Source organism: Xenia sp. Carnegie-2017, unplaced genomic scaffold (genome assembly GCF_021976095.1).
Source record: "Xenia sp. Carnegie-2017 unplaced genomic scaffold, XeniaSp_v1 HiC_scaffold_23, whole genome shotgun sequence".
Lineage (NCBI taxonomy): Eukaryota > Metazoa > Cnidaria > Anthozoa > Malacalcyonacea > Xeniidae > Xenia > Xenia sp. Carnegie-2017.
Window position 1 is genome coordinate 3295807 of NW_025813486.1, and position 18186 is coordinate 3313992.

Here is an 18186-nt window from a genome sequence, read left to right on the forward strand (position 1 = left end):
AGTTTTTCTATCTACACATGCTTCAGTAGTTTTTCTATCTACACATGCTTCAGTAGTTTTCTATCTACACATGCTTCAGTAGTTTTTCTATCTACACATGCTTCAGTAGTTTTTTATCTACACATGCTTCAGTAGTTTTCTATCTACACATGCTTCAGAAGTTTATCTACACATGCTTCAGTAGTTTTCTATCTACACATGCTTCAGTAGTTTTTCTATCTACACATGCTTCAGTAGTTTTTCTATCTACACATGCTTCAGTAGTTGATCTATCTACACATGCTTAGTAGTTTTTCTACACATGCTTCAGTAGTTTTTTATCTATACATGCTTCAGTAGTTTTATTCTACACATGCTTCAGTAGTTTTTCTATCTACACATGCTTAGTAGTTTTTCTATCTACACATGCTTCAGTAGTTTTTATCTATACATGCTTCAGTAGTTTTTCTATCTACACATGCTTCAGTAGTTTTCTATCTACACATGCTTCAGTAGTTTTATCTACACATGCTTCAGTAGTTGATCTATCTACACATGCTTAAGTAGTTTTCTATCTACACATGCTTCAATAGTTTTTATCTATACATGCTTCAGTAGTTTTATTCTACACATGCTTCAGTAGTTTTCTATACATGCTTCAGTAGTTTTTCTATCTACACATGCTTCAATAGTTTTTATCTATTCATGCTTCAGTAGTTTTCTATCTACACATGCTTCAGTAGTTTTCTATCTACACATGCTTCAGTAGCTTTTCTATCTACACATGCTTCAGTTTTTTCTATCTACGCATGCTTCATAGTTTTCCATCTACACATGCTTCAGTAGTTTTTCTATCTACACATGCTTCAGTAGTTTTCTATCTACACATGCTTCAGTAGTTGATCTATCTACACATGCTTAGTAGTTTTTCTATCTACATGCTTCAATAGTTTTTTATCTACATGCTTCAGTAGTTTTTATTCTACACATGCTTCAGTAGTTTTCTATCTACACATGCTTAGTAGTTTTCTATCTACACATGCTTCAATAGTTTTTATCTACATGCTTCAGTAGTTTTTCTACACATGCTTCAGTAGTTTTCTATTCACATGCTTCAGTAGTTTTTCTATCTACACATGCTTCAGTAGTTGATCTATCTACACATGCTTAAGTAGTTTTCTATCTACACATGCTTCAATAGTTTTTTTATCTATACATGCTTCAGTAGTTTTATTCTACGCATGCTTCAGTAGTTTTTCTATCTACACATGCTTAAGTAGTTTTTCTATCTACACATGCTTCAATAGTTTTTATCTATACATGCTTCAGTAGTTTTTCTATCTACACATGCTTCAGTAGTTTTTCTATCTACATGCTTTAGTAGTTGATCTATCTACACATGCTTCAGTACATCATCCTTTATACTGAGCATTCCTTCCATCATATCTATCTTTAGAAATTTAGAAATGTTGTCCACTCTTTAGGTTGCAAACTTCTGATTCCATAGTTCTAAATTTTGACTTTCTTTTGCAGCCTACACCTTGTCTGTTTGAGTGACCTTGACTATATATAGTTTTCAATACACCTCACCAACTCGCAACAATTTTGAAATCTTGGATAATCTTGTCAGTATTCACTTTTTTGAAACTCAACAGTTGCTCCAAATTAACTCCTAGCTTGAACAGACGGCAAATTTCTCTTTAGTTCGTAAAAAGAGCACTTTTTTTTTTATTCCTATACGTTGATGTAACTTATGATGAGACGCGTCTTCTGGTAGGATTTCATCTGATCCATTCGCATTATCAAAAAATGTACGTCCATCCTTTTTTTGAAGCAATTCTAAACACTCGCTTCACCTGATGAGACGCGTCTTCTGGTAGGATTTCATCTGATCCATCCACATAATCAAACAAATTAATACTTTTCACAAACAAACGCATATTAAGTACCCAATTTCTATTACTTTTTATTTTTATTTTCGGTATTTAACATGAAAGATACGTCAACAAGGCCATACTTAATCTTAAGATAATTTAACGACTTATTTTAAAAATATATACTCTTCAATATACATATAACAACGCGCTCCATACAAGCATTCAAGTCTTCTAGTCCGTGACCTGTTAAAATAATAAGACGTATCTTTCATGTGTGACGTCATTTAAGTCACGTGCAAAGTTTTATCTCATTTTTCGCACAACCTGTACGAAGTGCTGGTTCACTGCTCTCGAGACTTCACTCGAACGATGGGACAGTATTTTGACAATTGTATTTAACACTTGATAGGATATTTACAGTGGTTTGTGCACGATTTGTGTTACGGAGTTCCAAACGTTGGTTCTTTGCGACACAATAATGTTATTGAAACGTTGAGATTACGGCCAACCGTTAATCTTAAACTTGAAACTTATTCAAACGCTATCGCCTCTTGCGATACGACTTCTAACTTATCACTTTGTACGTCTAACAACGTCTGTTTTTCCGAATGCCGAACCAACGCTTGCAAGCTCTTATTTATGTTATAATTATTAGAACATGATTTTTGGGCATTTGCATGACTTGCAACTACGCCATTCCGTTTATAGAGTACCGTCGTTACCTACATCCTACCGCAATGCCACATTGGGTAGAAAAAAGTGTTCGTAAGTATTTTGAATTTACGTACAGGATTTCCACTGAAACCACAGTTTAATAACTATATACGTATTTTCCTATTTCTCTAGTAATATATCACTAACATTTTACAATTTATCATACGGTATATTCACACACTACACAACATAACATGACAATTTACAACATCATTAAATAAAAAGAAACGGGCAATCCCTGATTTCCCATCAATCTTACCTTAAATAACTTCGTTAAATCCATACCTATCGTTTTCAACATATTGTACGTTTAAAAAAAAGCAATTTATGTTTTTACGTTCCTGGAAACTGTCCAACCAATAATGCATATATTTACATAACCAATGTTTGTCTAAGTTTTGATTTAGATAAAACTGAAAGTAGGGTCAGTAAAAAACTGCTGTCCGTTCACAATAGCACACAACCAACCTTTCCACTCTTACCAAGACGGCTAGAAGCTCCTGTATCTTGTTTTTTCTCTGAGTAGCATATCATAAGGATAGCTTACGGCTTACTATCATAGTTTTTCTGAGCTTATTTACATTTCACGTTAAAGATCCACCAACCGAAACGCATTGTTTTATTAATGCAAAGTAAAAACTTTTGTTTCACGTACAATGTATTAATTATATAGTTAATCGTTTACCTTAGCTTATGCTTGATTATTTATCTTAAATTGACAATTTTTAGTAAACAATTCGTGGTTTCTTAAAATTAAAAAAGAGTTTTTGCCATTACAAATCAATCTTCATAACCAATGGAAAACACAATTGTGCTACCCAGACAATGTGTCAGTTGTTACAAATTATTGCAAAACAAGTATATTTCAAATGTCATATGTTGTATATTTAATTTTCGGAATTTCTTGATTTTAATCATGTTGATATATCATGTTGAACTTTTGTACAGATGGAATCAAGAGGAACAAGAAATCTGTTTTACATTCAGCAAATAATCAATGTGGTACAAACGGAACTTGCTCAATTTTTCATCAATGAATGGAACTCTCGTTACAAATCAACACATGGAGAATGGGATGATACCAAAAATAGTGGCAAAAAATTTTGCACTTTAGAATCGGGTAGGAAGTTGGATAAAAAACTACAGTTAAAATATCAGGATGGAGACACCAGTAAGTGGGACTGTACCATATTATTTGATGCAATAATTTTTTCAAATTCAATTGGAAAGCATCTTGACAAAAAAACAATAGATGCTGTTCATGCACTTCGTTATGAAAGAAACAAGTACGCACATTGGTATGAAAGGGAATGCTCAGATGATGATTTTGATGATATAGTCAATATTATTGAAAAATCATTTCAAGATTTGAAATTTTCTCTCGATAAAATCAATGAAATAAAGACCTATCGAAAAAGTTTTAATTCATTTCAAGTGCTTCCTTCAAAACCTAATCATTTTTTTGTTGAACGCACTGAATTACGAGATAAAATTATAAAAGATCTAGAAAAGTTAAGGAATGATAACATTGAAAAACTGACATATTTTTACATCACTGGTAATCCTGGCAGTGGCAAATCTCAACTTGCAAGACAGGTTTGTGAAAAAATATCGTGTGATTGGAAAAATAAAACTTCGTTTGTAATGACTCTCGATGGAAGAAATGAAGAATCTCTTTTGAAAACTTACTGTGAACTTGGATACCATTTAAACTTTGACAAGTATATGATTAAAAAATTTGAAAATGAAAATTGTTCCATCACAGATAAAGTAAAGAATTTGCGATCGTTAGTATCCACACGATTAAAATTCTGGCAAAATTGGTTGATCATTGTAGACAACGTGGCACAGCTGAGCAAAATTTCTTCATTACTCCCCCAAGTAGGTGATCCCATGTGGATAAATGGACAAGTCATAGTAACCATCCAGAACACAGATGCCGTACCTCAAGACGATGAGTTTAACAAACATATTTCTATCAAAAGTGGAATGAATGATAGGGAATGCTTTCAATTGTTGAAATATAACACTGAAGATGAAAATACTGATGATCAATTGTTGAATGAAGTATCGCACGCATTAGGTCGTCAACCGCTGGCTTTGGCTGCTGCTGGTTATTATGTCAGTCGTGTAAACAAAGCAAACTGCCCATTTTCTTGGAGACAATATTTGAAGAAAATATCTTCAGAAAAACAAGAAAGCATGGACGCCACTTTTGTTAAATTTAACTCGGTATATCCTAGAAGTATGTTACAAGCTTCACTTTTAGCTGTCAGGCAAAATGCTGAAGGGTCCTCAATATTGGCAATTGTTATTAACTTTTTTTCCGTGATATCGTTTGATCCTATATCACGAGACATTATTGTTTTATATGTTCAAGAAATTGATCCCAAATACTCAAAGGAAGATATATGTCTTTGCTTAGAGGACTGTTCATTGTTCTTGCATTCAGAAAATAATGACATTAGTCTACATCGCATTGTTCACAAAGCAATTACTGTTTATCACTCTGAACATTCAAATGAAGAACATGAAATGGAAAGTAACGTTGATCAAATATCAAAAGCACTTTACATGTTTAAAGAGAGAGACGACGAAATCAAATTAATGCCACATCTTGAAAAAATTGTTCAATTATTAAAGACCAACAAGACAAAAATCAACATGAACACTTTACAAGTTTTCCAATATTTTGTTGACAGATTAAGACATTTTGGAAAATACGATCTTGCTTTTGAACTATTGGATAAATTTAAATCAGATGAATCTAGTTATGACAAATCTTGGTATTTTAGTGTCCTCGGTCTTTTATACTATAACACCGGGAAGTATAGCAAAGCTAAAAATCATCATGAAAAAGCTCTGGAAATTCGAAAACAATCGTTAGGTCCAAATCATGTTGATGTCGCTGCGTCTTTAAACAATCTTGGTATGTGTTAATATAACTGGAAACTACGACAAAGCTATAGAGTTTCACGAAAAGCTCTGGAAATTCGAAAACAATCGTTAGGTCCAAATCATGTTGATGTCGCTGCGTCTTTAAACAATCTTGGTGGTGTTTGATAAAACTGGAAACTACGACAAAGCTATAGAGTTTTACGAAAAGCTCTGGAAATTCGAAAACAATCGTTAGGTCTAAATCATGTTGATGTCGCTAGGTCTTTACACAATCTTGGTTTGGTGTTTTATAAAACTGGAAACTACGACAAAGCTATAGAGCTTTTCGAAAAAGCACTAGAAATTCAAAAACATTCGTTAGGTCCAAATCATGTTGATGTCGCTGCGTCTTTAAACAATCTTGGTATGGTGTTTATGAAACTGGAAACTACGACAAAGCTATAGAGTTTCACGAAAAGCTCTGGAAATTCAAAACAATCGTTAGGTTCAAATCATGTTGATGTCGCTATGTCTTTAAACAATCTTGGTAATGTGTTTTATAAAACTGGAAACTACGACAAAGCTATAGAGTTTTACGAAAAAGCTCTGGAAATTCGAAAACAATCGTTAGGTCCAAATCATGTTGATGTCGCTATGTCTTTAAACAATCTTGGTAATGTGTTTTATAAAACTGGAAACTACGACAAAGCTATAGAGTTTCACGAAAAAGCTCTGGAAATTCGAAAACAATCGTTAGGTCCAAATCATGTTGATGTCGCTGCGTCTTTAAACAATCTTGGTAATGTGTATAATGATACTGGAAACTACGGCAAAGCTATAGAGTTTCATGAAAAAGCTCTGGAAATTAAAAAACAATCGTTAGGTCCAAACCATGTTGATGTCGCTACGTCTACAAACAATTTTGGTCATGTGTTTTATATAACTGGAAATTACGACAAAGCTATAGTGTTTTACGAAACAGCTCTGGAAATTCGAAAACAATCGTTAGGTCCAAATCATGTTGATGTCGCTGCGTCTTTAAACAGTCTTGGTATTGTGTTTTATGAAACTGGAAACTACGACAAAGCTATAGAGCTTAACAAAAAAGCACTAGAAATTCAAAAACAATCGTTAGGTACAAATCATGTTGATGTCGCTACGTCTTTAAACAATCTTGGTTTGGTGTTTTATGAAACTGGAAACTACGACAAAGCTATAGAGCTTTACGAAAAAGCACTGGAAATTCAAAAACAATTGTTAGGTCCAAATCATGTTGATGTCGCTCGGTTTTTAAACAATCTTGGTAATGTGTATAATGAAACTGGAAACTACGACAAAGCTATAGAGTTTCACGAAAAGCTCTGGAAATTCAAAACAATCGTTAGGTCCAAATCATGTTGATGTCGCTGCGTCTTTAAACAATCTTGGTAATGTGTATTTCAAAACTGGAAACTACGACAAAGCTATAGAGCTTTACGAAAAAGCTCTAGAAATTCGAAAACAATGGTTAGGTCCAAATCATGTTGATGTCGCTAGGTCTTTAAACAATCTAGGAATGGTGTTTGATAAAACTGGAAACTACGACAAAGCTATAGAGCTTCACGAAAAAGCTCTAGAAATTCGAAAACAATCGTTAGGTCCAAGTCATGTTGATGTCGCTGGGTCTTTAAACAATCTTGGTATTTATTATTATAAAACTGGAAACTACGACAAAGCTATAGAGTTACACGAAAAAGCTCTGGAAATTCAAAAACAATCGTTAGGTCCAAATCATGTTCATGTGGCTGTGTCTTTAAACAGTCTTGGTATTGTGTATTCTAAAACTGGAAACTACGACAAAGCTATAGAGTTTCACGAAAAGCTCTGGAAATTGAAAACAATCGTTAGGTCCAAATCATGTTGATGTCGCTATGTCTTTAAACAATCTTGGTATTGTGTATTAAAACTGGAAACTACGACAAAGCTATAGAGTTTCACGAAAAGCTCTGGAAATTCAAAAACAATCGTTAGGTCCAAATCATGTTCATGTGGCTGTGTCTTTAAACAGTCTTGGTATTGTGTATTTTAAAACTGGAAACTACGACAAAGCTATAGAGTTACACGAAAAAGCTCTGGAAATTCAAAACAATCGTTAGGTCCAAATCATGTTGATGTCGCTGTCTTTAAAACAATCTTGTATTCTAAAACTGGAAACTACGACAAAGCTATAGAGTTACACGAAAAAGCTCTGGAAATTCGAAAACAATCGTTAGGTCCAAATCATGTTGATGTCGCTGGGTCTTTAGACGGTCTTGGTATGGTTTTTGATGAAACTGGAAACTACGACAAAGCTAGAGAGTTTTACGAAAAAGCTCTGAAAATTAAAAAACAATCGTTAGGTCCAAATCATGTTGATGTCGCTGCGTCTTTAAACAATCTTGGTTTGGTGTTTGATAAAACTGGAAACTACGACAAAGCTATAGAGTTTCACGAAAAAGCTCTGGAAATTCGAAAACAATCGTTAGGTCCAAATCATGTTGATGTCGCTGCGTCTTTAAACAATCTTGGTGCGGTGTTACATAAAACTGAAAACTACGACAAAGCTATAGAGTTTTACGAAAAAGCTGAGGCAATTCGCAAAAAAAAACGTTAGGAACTACTCAGGTTGATGTCGCTAAGTCTTTTAAACAGTCTAGATGTGATGTATTATGAAACTCTAGATGGAATATGACAAAGCTTTACAATTACACTTTGGTAGCTATGTGTTTCAAAGAAAATCGTACCTTCCAAATTATGTTAAGCCTATTTTTAACACATAGACAGTAGGAGTAAGGCTTCCACCTGCCAAGTCAACTCCACTCTCCCTCAAAAGGTATTTTTGGTACTGAACAAAACGTTTGCACTTTGAATTTTATGAAATAAAATGAAAATGGTCCTATTCTATATATGTTTTCACTCTTATCTAGTCAATAAACTTACTCTACAGCCCAGGAATCATCGTAAGTAAAACTTAGAACTGCACATGCCCTGAATCTGACATTGTCCTTTAGACTTTATTTCTAGAGTAAATTGTTTTTATGTTATAATCAAGTAGTAATTTTTATTGTATGATTCACAAACATACTAAAGTATATTGGGATGACAGAATTTTATGACATAAATTATGTTAGATAAAAATTATCCAGTCATTTTCTAATTTTTTTCAATGCATTCAGTATATTTTTACTCAGCTCTATAAGCCTAAGACCATATTCCAGGTTCCTATAATTTCCAAGAGGTGCACCTTTCATACCATATATACCACCCCACCATGCTGCAGCCAATATTCCTGTACTGTCACTATCTTCACCATGAAACATAGAACAAGAACACAATTGAAACCAGGAATCTTTTGCCATCATCAAAGCATCGTAAGCAATCATTGGTGCATCATGACCACTGGACCCACCCAAACCTGCATAACTGACAGATTTATAAAAAGCATCATGTTCAGGTATGTTATATGTCACTGGAAACTTTGGTTCACTCGTTCTATTGGTTAATCCCCATAGTTCAAGATATGACTCCCAACTATTTTGAAAGTGGCCCCAAGCTTTCTTGTTTTCTTCTACATCTCGACCAACCTTCTCAATGTATTCCCAAACTTTGGGTAAAACACTTAAAAGTCCTGCTCCCCATTTTTTTGGAGGTATCTTCTGTATAGCATAGGCTGTAAATAAAGCTGCAGTAACAGCCCCAAGATAACCTATAATTCAAATCATTATCTTTAAAGATTGCTAATTTCAAGTTACTTACATTATGATGACCCTATTTACATAATAGCAGCATTTTGATATGGATCATGGATTCAATGTATAATAATAATGGACTCCGTCAATTTCGACGTATGAGGATTCCACGAAGTGAAACATCCTGGTTACTGAAATTATAGTGAAGGCAGCTGACCAGACTACAATCACTCGTACCCTTCACGCCACTACAACGCTGATATCAGCGTGACACAGTGTGACAAGGCTGCAACATTACAGATGCAGGTACAGTCCATCCGAGGACGCAGTTTCCTCTACCAAATTTCCCTCACATGGCTTTGGTCAACCCGGGCTAGGTTCAAAGACACATTGCCAAATGTGCCACGAGCTGGGATTGAACCCACGCCTTCTGGCTAACAGCTCACGCCATTAACCATTCAGCCACTCGCCCCGCTTGCACTCAATGGCTGTAGTAGTGAAGATATAAAAGCAAGAACAGCAATGGCAATTCAAACAGTTTTTAGAAGACTTCTATATGGTCATTTAAAGTGAGCAATGTTAGAAGGATGGAGGCATTTGAGATGTGGTTCTAGAAAATGATGGATTGCATAGACTTATGCAAACCTAAGGTCAACCTTCTTTTATTTCATTTATAAATTGATATTAGATAAAAGGATATGAAACATTCATGGTAATGGCTTGTTCAAGTAAGTAATCGAAGGAAGAGTTGAAGGTAAAACATCCAAGAAAAGCAAAAGGATTGAAAAGCTAAATTACTATAAAGGTTTGTTAAAATGAAAAGAAATGCAGATAACAGGAAAACCTAGCAAACTTTATACAAAGCAAAACTTATTGATAGACAAAACACTAGACATTAGTGACTTGATAATTGATACATGATCTGAAATCGTTGCTTTATTATGAAAGGTGAATACCTGTGGGGTGATTATGAGTCATCCTTCCACTTTCAACAGCAATTTCAATTAACATTTCAATTTGATCTTCACAAGGAAACATCAAACCTATACACATGGATCTCATAGCTGCACCACATCCGCCACCTCGTTCATTAAATGGTATTATGTAACCTTTTCCTCAAGAGGTCATAACATAAAACATGCCTTTGTTGTGGTCTGACCAGGAGCTCTTTCCCACATATCCTCAGCACATGTCTTATTGTACTTTGTAGCCATAATGCTCAATAACTCTTCCGTTGTTGCCCATTCAGAAACCAACGCTTCTGCTGTAGCAATGTGTAGTACAGTGTCGTCACTAACCCTCCATCCTTTAATGTCAATTTTATCAAATCCTCCGAGTTTTTCTAGTTTTTCATGAATTTGAGTACCACTGTAACAGAATTCCCACAAACCATTCTTATAACCTAGAGCATCTCCCACTCCACTGAGAAGCATAACTGCTTCGTATTTCTCGCATAATTCGACCGTATTTTCATAATCCATTTTTAATGTTTACTTCACTGTAGTTTAATGAATGCTTAACGTGGGTGTTTGAAACCCGGAAAACACCAGGCTTACCTCAACTTATAAAAAACAAAAATCTTTTCTTTGCTTTGTTTCAATGTTTCAAACTATTCTGTTTAGATTTAGACAAGAGCATTGGGAGACTGGGAGGGTTAATTTGAAATCCTTAATCTTTATCCGATTCCTTGATCTTCAATCTGATTAACATGTTTTTGCTTGTTGCAAAGATACCTTACGAGTTGAAAAAGCTTTTTCAGCCATAATATTCGAAAATATGGCGTTTGCATTGGTGAATTTTTACAACGAAAATACATGGGATATCATTCCATATTCTAACATCATTTTTTAGGATGAAAATATGTCGAAAGACAAAGATGAACTTGAAGGATCTAAAACGTTAGTCATGTGGGGCAATGGAAAAACAAAGGGAAACGGCAAGTCGAGGAAATTTCCTGCAGAGATAATAGAGGTTTCAGGTTAGTATTTTTAGTCTGTTGTAGAATTTTTTCAATGAAGGTTGCTGTTCAGGGCAAAGACATCCAGGGCAAAGAAAACAGAGGCTTGCTGCTCAGCCAGTTTTGCTTCACTTATAAAAGAGTGATTAACCATGGTATGTACTATACACAATGATAACACTAATTATTCTTATCTCTAAATTATGCAATTTTATTTTTAATAAGGAATGCTAGGGAATTAAGGTCAGTTTTCAGAATAAAATTTGGATGTTGTTTGGTTAAATGCTAAAAAAATTAATACTGTATGATATGTTCCCCGCTAATCATAAAATGCTGTTAATTTGAAATTCATTTCTTGTTTCTAAGTGAAAAATCTTTCAAAATGCAAACATTGTACAGTGTAAGGCTTGTATAGGGCAATCATACAAAAGAATTTTCAATCAGTGTGGCTTATGAAATTAAAAAATTGAGATTTATCATTATAATATATTGTACTTGTTGTTAGTAAAGTACACTTTAATAGTTTGTACTAAAAGGAAAATATTGTTAAATATTGCCTAAGTTCTTGTTGATTATTTAGAAGAGTCAGTCAGATGAAGGTAGTGCACATTGCAATGATAAATGCAAGTATAAAAAAGAAGCCTTGGAACTCTAAGAGAGGGTAAAAATTCTGGAAAATCAGATCAAAAGACTTAATGAGCAAATTGACAATGGCAATGGTGAGCTTGAGGAAAATTTACTTCATTTGTATTTTCAAATCAATGCTTTCTCTGCTTTTCACTTTTTTCTTCCAAAATGGAGAAATTTGTAAATTGCTTGTTCTATTCAGTATATTTTGGATTTGAATTTCAGTATTTGGGTGAAAAACAACAACCAGTGTGCGAATTAGTTCAGAAAAACGATGTGCATTTTTTTTACGTTAATTATTATATAGCGCTAGTTGCTAAATTAATATTCTTAAACGTGAACAAATTCATATGATTTACGACAGTGTTTTTCGTTACAACCGCTGACCCAGTATAAAATTATGAGAGAAATTTTCGCATGTTATTTTCTCCTCTTTTTTTGTGTAAACTTTACAGCGCAATGAACTCACCATTTGGCCATCATCCTAGTAATCAAACGAGTCAGCATTTGATGTTTCCATCTATTTTTTTCACTGTATTAATGATGCACTGGAATTGAAACATATGAAAGACTTTAATTATTTTTTTACTGTATTAACTTTGCTGGTAGCTACAACCTTTCGACGAAAATGGCAAGAAAGACAAAAGTGAAAAGAGAATAACCGAATATACTTTTGCTTTCTGATTATTAAAAGTAACATCGTTGATGTTTACTTACGATAAAGAACATATTTATGTCTTATTACAAGCAATATGTAAAAGCAAAAAGTATGGCTGATCAAGGTTGCCAGTTTTACTTAATATTTTGCGCCAAATTTGGCTTCTTTTTCTCACGTTAGGCTTATTTAAAATCAAAATTCTCTTGGTTTATTCTTCAAATTTCGCTTATTAAAGTTTTTTTGTCTTGTTTTAAGAATTAAAATCAAAATGTTTCCCGATTTTACTGAAAATAATCGAAATAGCTATGATGCCAAAAACAGTACGTAACGGTTTACAAAACAACGCAAATGCAAAAATTGACATTAATAATGTATTACACCCCTATTGTCATAAGCATATAAGACCATGCATGTAGACTGTTGACAGATTTCCCAGTCTCAGTGACAACGTCTTTAAATTTGATGACATTGTGTCAACATAGATTTTAATGTCGTGCAGCGCACTCGTTTGTAAAGTAAAGATCAGTAAAGACTAAGCTTGAAAATTTACTTCAATTTATGTGGTAATAATCAATAAAGAAGTTTCTTGCATATCGTTTGAAAAAGTAATGTGCAATTGTTTTGATTTTAGCTAAAACGATGTGCAAATTGCACATTGCACACCGTTAATTCGCACACTGCAACAACTCAATATTACGTAGTGTCATCAACCTTTAGAAGCTTATGATATATCGTTTTAAATCTATAGATTTAAGAACTTCATTAAAAAAGTTAGGAAGATATGTTTGTACCTTGGACGATTTGGCCAGGTCACTTCCACAAAGATCATTTCTGACCAGAATTTCCCTCAGTAAATGTCCGTCCACCCCATCTTTGTCACCCATTGAAGGTTTGCCTGTGATGGAGAATAGATTCACCCCAGTTTCATCTGGGAGAAGTAGCTCTTACTCAAACATTTCAAATCTTCCAGAAGAAAACCTTTCCCCATACCAACTGCTGTGTTTGAGAGCTCTATCAATGGACTATCAAATGAAACCAACTAAATTTTGGAAGAAAGCCCTCTGGATTGCTCAAATGCAACAACTGAAGATACTTCTCTCCCCGAAATGGTGTGTTTTGTCTGCACCTAGTGTTGTAATTTACCATTCTCTGGCTTTATTTAACTTTAAAACACTACTTAAAATACTACAAAACAATAATATGGCGGATTATATATATATGAGTACCGCTGGTCTGAAGTACAGCAGACAGTGGCACAGGGAGACCAATACCAATAAAACAATAATACAACATTCTCCCTCCCTTAAACAGAACTGATAATAACACTTATGAGTTCAAAGTTTAGAGTCTATTCGTCTTCAAAACCATAACGGGTTGGTGGTTTTACGACACGCACTGAGCGCCTCAGAGGGGCATGTTGCTGTCCCAATTCAGTTGAAATACTCTCCTTCTCAACTGCTTGATGCTCAGCCGGAACATGTGCCTGGTCCTTTCCCTCTGCAATATTCGGCACGGTGGTAGGGATGGTGTGATTTTGTGCTGGGGGCCATGGTGCTAGATCTCTCAGTGATACCGTTGATTCTCTGCCGTCCAAATTTTTAATATGGGCATAAGTAGGGTTAGCTTCCTTCAACTCTACCTGGTCAACAAGTGGGTCATTCTTGCTTGTTCTCACATATCGGCGGAGCAGAACCGGTCCGGGGGACTGTAACCAGGTGGGAAGTGAAGTACCATGTGTCGAACGGCGTTGGAAACCAAAAAATCTCTCATGTGGAGTTGAGTTGGTGGCAGTGGAGAGGAGAGACCTTGCTGAATGAAGTGCGTCAGGGAGTACCATTTCCCATTTACTGTCCGGCAGGCTTGCTGACTTGAGAGATAGGCGAATAGCTTTCCACACTATACCGTTATAGCGTTCTACTTGGCCATTGCCCATCGGGTGGTAGGGTGTAGTTCGGCTCGTGGCGATGCCTCTCTGAGAGAGGTATAAGTTCCTGGGACATGAATGAGGCACCTCGGTCTGAATGGATGAAGCCTGGCGTCCCACACAGAGTGAATAACTGATCCAAGCATCTGATAACGGTTGATGAACTCATGTTTGGGCAGGCGAAAGGGGAAGCGTGAATACTCATCCACGACTGTTAGCATATAGGGATTATTAGTAGTCGTAGGTAGTGGACCTTTAAAGTCCACGCTGAGTCGCTCCATAGGTCGAGTAGCCTTGATGAGGACTCCTTGCTGTGGTTTGTAAAATTAGGGCTTGAGCTCAGCACAGACCCTACAAGTAGAACACACCCTCTTAACTTCTTCTGTAGAGTAAGGGAGGTTTTTCGACCTTATGAAATGTAACAATCGAGTGACTCCTGGGTGGCATAGAGCAGCGTGTATCTCAGTAAGGCTAGCTGCAGGTATGGAAGCTGTGAAAGCCCGGGTAAATGAGTCGGGAGCAGCGTTATCCTTACCGGGCCGGTATTTTATGGTGTAGCTAAAAGAGGCTAATTCTAGCCTCCAGTCCTGGATTTTATTGTTCTTTACTTTGGTGCGTCTTCGGTTGTCAAACATGAAGGCGACTGACTGCTGATCGGTTTTGAGTGTAAAATGTCTGCCTGCAAGAAAATGTTGCCACTTCCTGACAGCTTCAATTATGGCCATTGCTTCCTTCTCTACCGCAGGATAGTGGAGCTCACCCCCTTGGAGGGTCTTGGACATAAACGCTACAGGTCTGCCTCCTTGATTTAGTGTAGCAGACAGGGCAGTTTCTGAAGCATCAGTCTCTACAACGAAGGGGAGGCTCTCGTCAATAGAGTGTAATGACGCTTTCTGCAGCTCCTCCTTCAGCATTGTGAATGCATTCAGGGCATCGCCATCAAGTGGAAATGAGGTTGCTTGTAGTAGCGGTTGTACTTTGTCAGAATAGTTTGGTATCCATTTTGCGTAGTATGCAAACATACCGATAACTCTTTTCAAGGATTTGGAATTTTCGGGAGGAGGGAAGCTTTTAAGTGGACGAAGCCTTTCCTGATCTGGGGCGATGACACCATTCCCTATAGAGTAACCAAGTAGATTGATAGAAGACTTGGACTCTACTGTGTTGTTTTCATTCAGAGTGAGGTTTCGGCGCTTTACAGCCTCGTTTCGTCATGCCCGAACTGATCGTAGCCTGCAACAGTTATATTATCGAGGTAAGGAAATGTATCTTTCAGGCCCTCCTCTTCTACGAACTTGTCCATCGCTCTTTGGAAAACTGCGACGCCGTTGGTTACTCCAAAGGGGATGCGACAGAACTGGTAAAGCTTACCATTGGCCTCGAAACCGGTAAATTTTCGGTCGGCTTTCTTGATCGGTACCTGGTGATAGGCACTCCTTAAGTCGAACGTTGAGAAGACTCTATATGAAGCTAGGTTGTTGACCATGTTGTCGATATGGGGTAACGGGTATGCATCGAGTTCCGTGTAGAGGTTGACGGTTTGAGAATAATCAATGCAAAGCCGCTTCTTGTGTCGTTGTATTGGGTCCTTTGATACGACTTGAGCCCTCCAGGGCGAGGTGCTAGGTTCGATTATGCCCTCAACGAGTAGGTGGTTAATTTCTTGTTTGATAAATTCCTGGTCCTCCCTGCTGAATTTCCGCGACTTGCTTGCGATAGGCTTACATTCGGGGAGGAGGTTAGCGAAGAGGGATGGTTCCTCAATAGATGCCGCTGCAAGAGCACATACAGGTACCCCGTTGGGTACTTTAAGTTCGGGCTTTTCCCCACCGAACTCAATGACAACACTTTTATGTTCCCTTTGAAAGTCCTGGCCAAGAATGATATCACTACAGAGATCCTTCAGTACCCCTAGACGTACAGATGAATAGCACTGGTGGCCTAGTTGGATGTCAACAAAGCAATGGCCAAGAACTTTGGCTTTAAGTGATGTGAGAGCCATAGACAAACTGTCATCTGACTTGAGTAATTTGAGGTTGAGCTGGTTAGCTACCTTGTCGTTGATGTAGCTATCTGAACTCCCACAGTCAACAAGGGCAGTAAGAACAGTATTGTTGACATTGACTTTGGTGGATGCTTGCATAAGGCTCTTTGGACAGGCGGCACTTGTGGAGCAGAGTGAGGCAGATCTTATTGATGCTGTAGTCTTAGTCCCTTTTACAGCCTGAGACTGGCAAACTTTAGCGTAATGGCCAGTTTTACCACAATTGTCGCAGACACAACTGCGTGCAGGGCACTCCTTTCTATTGTGAATAGGGCCGCCACAGAAATAACATTTTCTTTGGGGTTTGACTGCTGCTGACACATGGTTATCACTTGGTAAAGGATCCTCACCACCACTTTCAGTAGAAATAGAAGCTGCCGAGTTTTCGGTTGGAGCATAGGCTTCAGAGTTTTTCTGGGCTAAGTCTAACGCGTTGGCCTGATCAAACGCCGTCTTCAATTCGAGTTGCCTGTTCTCCAGAAGTCGTTGGCGGATTAGTGGTGATAGAAGACCATTAATAAATGAGTCACGGACTAATTCCTCCCTATATTGTTCTGCAGTCACACTTCTGACGTTACAATCCTTGCTTAACTTTTTAAGTTCCTGTAGGAACTCTGTAAGCGACTCACCAGGCTTTTGGCGCCTTGTAGCAAGTAGATGACGTGCAAATATTTCATTCGGAGGCTTGATATACAGATTATTTAGTGCTTCAATAGACGAGTCGAAGTCCTGACAATCTTCGATGTAATCGTAAACGTTGTGAGAGACATAATTGATGAGAGTACGGTGTTTGTTTGGGGCTTTATCGCCGCATTCTTGAATGAAGTTGTTGAACGTTCGGAGCCAATGTTTCCACTCTTTCGCGGCTGACGGCGAATTTGGGTCCAAGTCGAGACGTTGCGGTTTCAATATCGTTTCCATATTGAAGAATTTAAATAAAGTTAAATAATTGTTGTAATTTACCATTCTCTGGCTTTATTTAACTTTAAAACACTACTTAAAATACTACAAAACAATAATATGGCGGATTATATATATATATATATAATGAAGTTGTTGAGCGTTCGGAGCCAATGTTTCCACTCTTTCGCGGCTGACGGCGAATTTGGGTCCAAGTCGAGACGTTGCGGTTTCAATATCGTTTCCATATTGAAGAATTTAAATAAAGTTAAATAATTGTTGTAATTTACCATTCTCTGGCGACTCTACAATACAATCCATACAATGTGTAACCGTACGTCCTGTGTCCCAAGTGCAGGAGTCACCATTTTACTATGGTGATAGCCGGGAGGGCACGTTGTTATACACTTTGTATATATATATATATATATGAGTACCGCTGGTCTGAAGTACTGCAGATAGTGGCACAGGGAGACCAATACCAATAAAACAATAATACAACACCTAGCTTTAAATGGTACTAAGCATTAGATTTTGTTGATAAACTAACATGCAGTTAAAACAGATCTATTTGAATTAATTAATTATGTAACACTGACTTATCAAATGGACATAATTAGAGTTGTAATGTGCAGCAATCCTTTTTAAAATTATTTACGTTTGTTTTTAGAATCGTAACTGAGGGTTTCTTTTTCATGAACACTTTGAGTAAATAAAATAGCTCCATTTAATTGGAGATGGAACATTTGCAACTCCAGTAATATAAATTTCACATGCTGTTATTCTTCAATTTATTTCAGGTCACTTTGGGACCATATTTGGTTGTCAAAAAGCATGTCTTTAAAAGAATCGTGGCAAAGAAAGTTAGATCATATGTTGCTAACTTAATGGGGGCAACCTTATCCCTTGAACACATGGCTAC

At 36.5% G+C, this 18186-nt stretch overlaps 1 pseudogene; it reads right to left on the reverse strand.

Moving 5' to 3' along the window:
* Nucleotides 1–8498: 8498 nt before the first annotated feature.
* Nucleotides 8499–10635, reverse strand: LOC124448101 (annotated as a pseudogene).
* Between the last annotated feature and the right edge of the window lie 7551 nt (nt 10636–18186).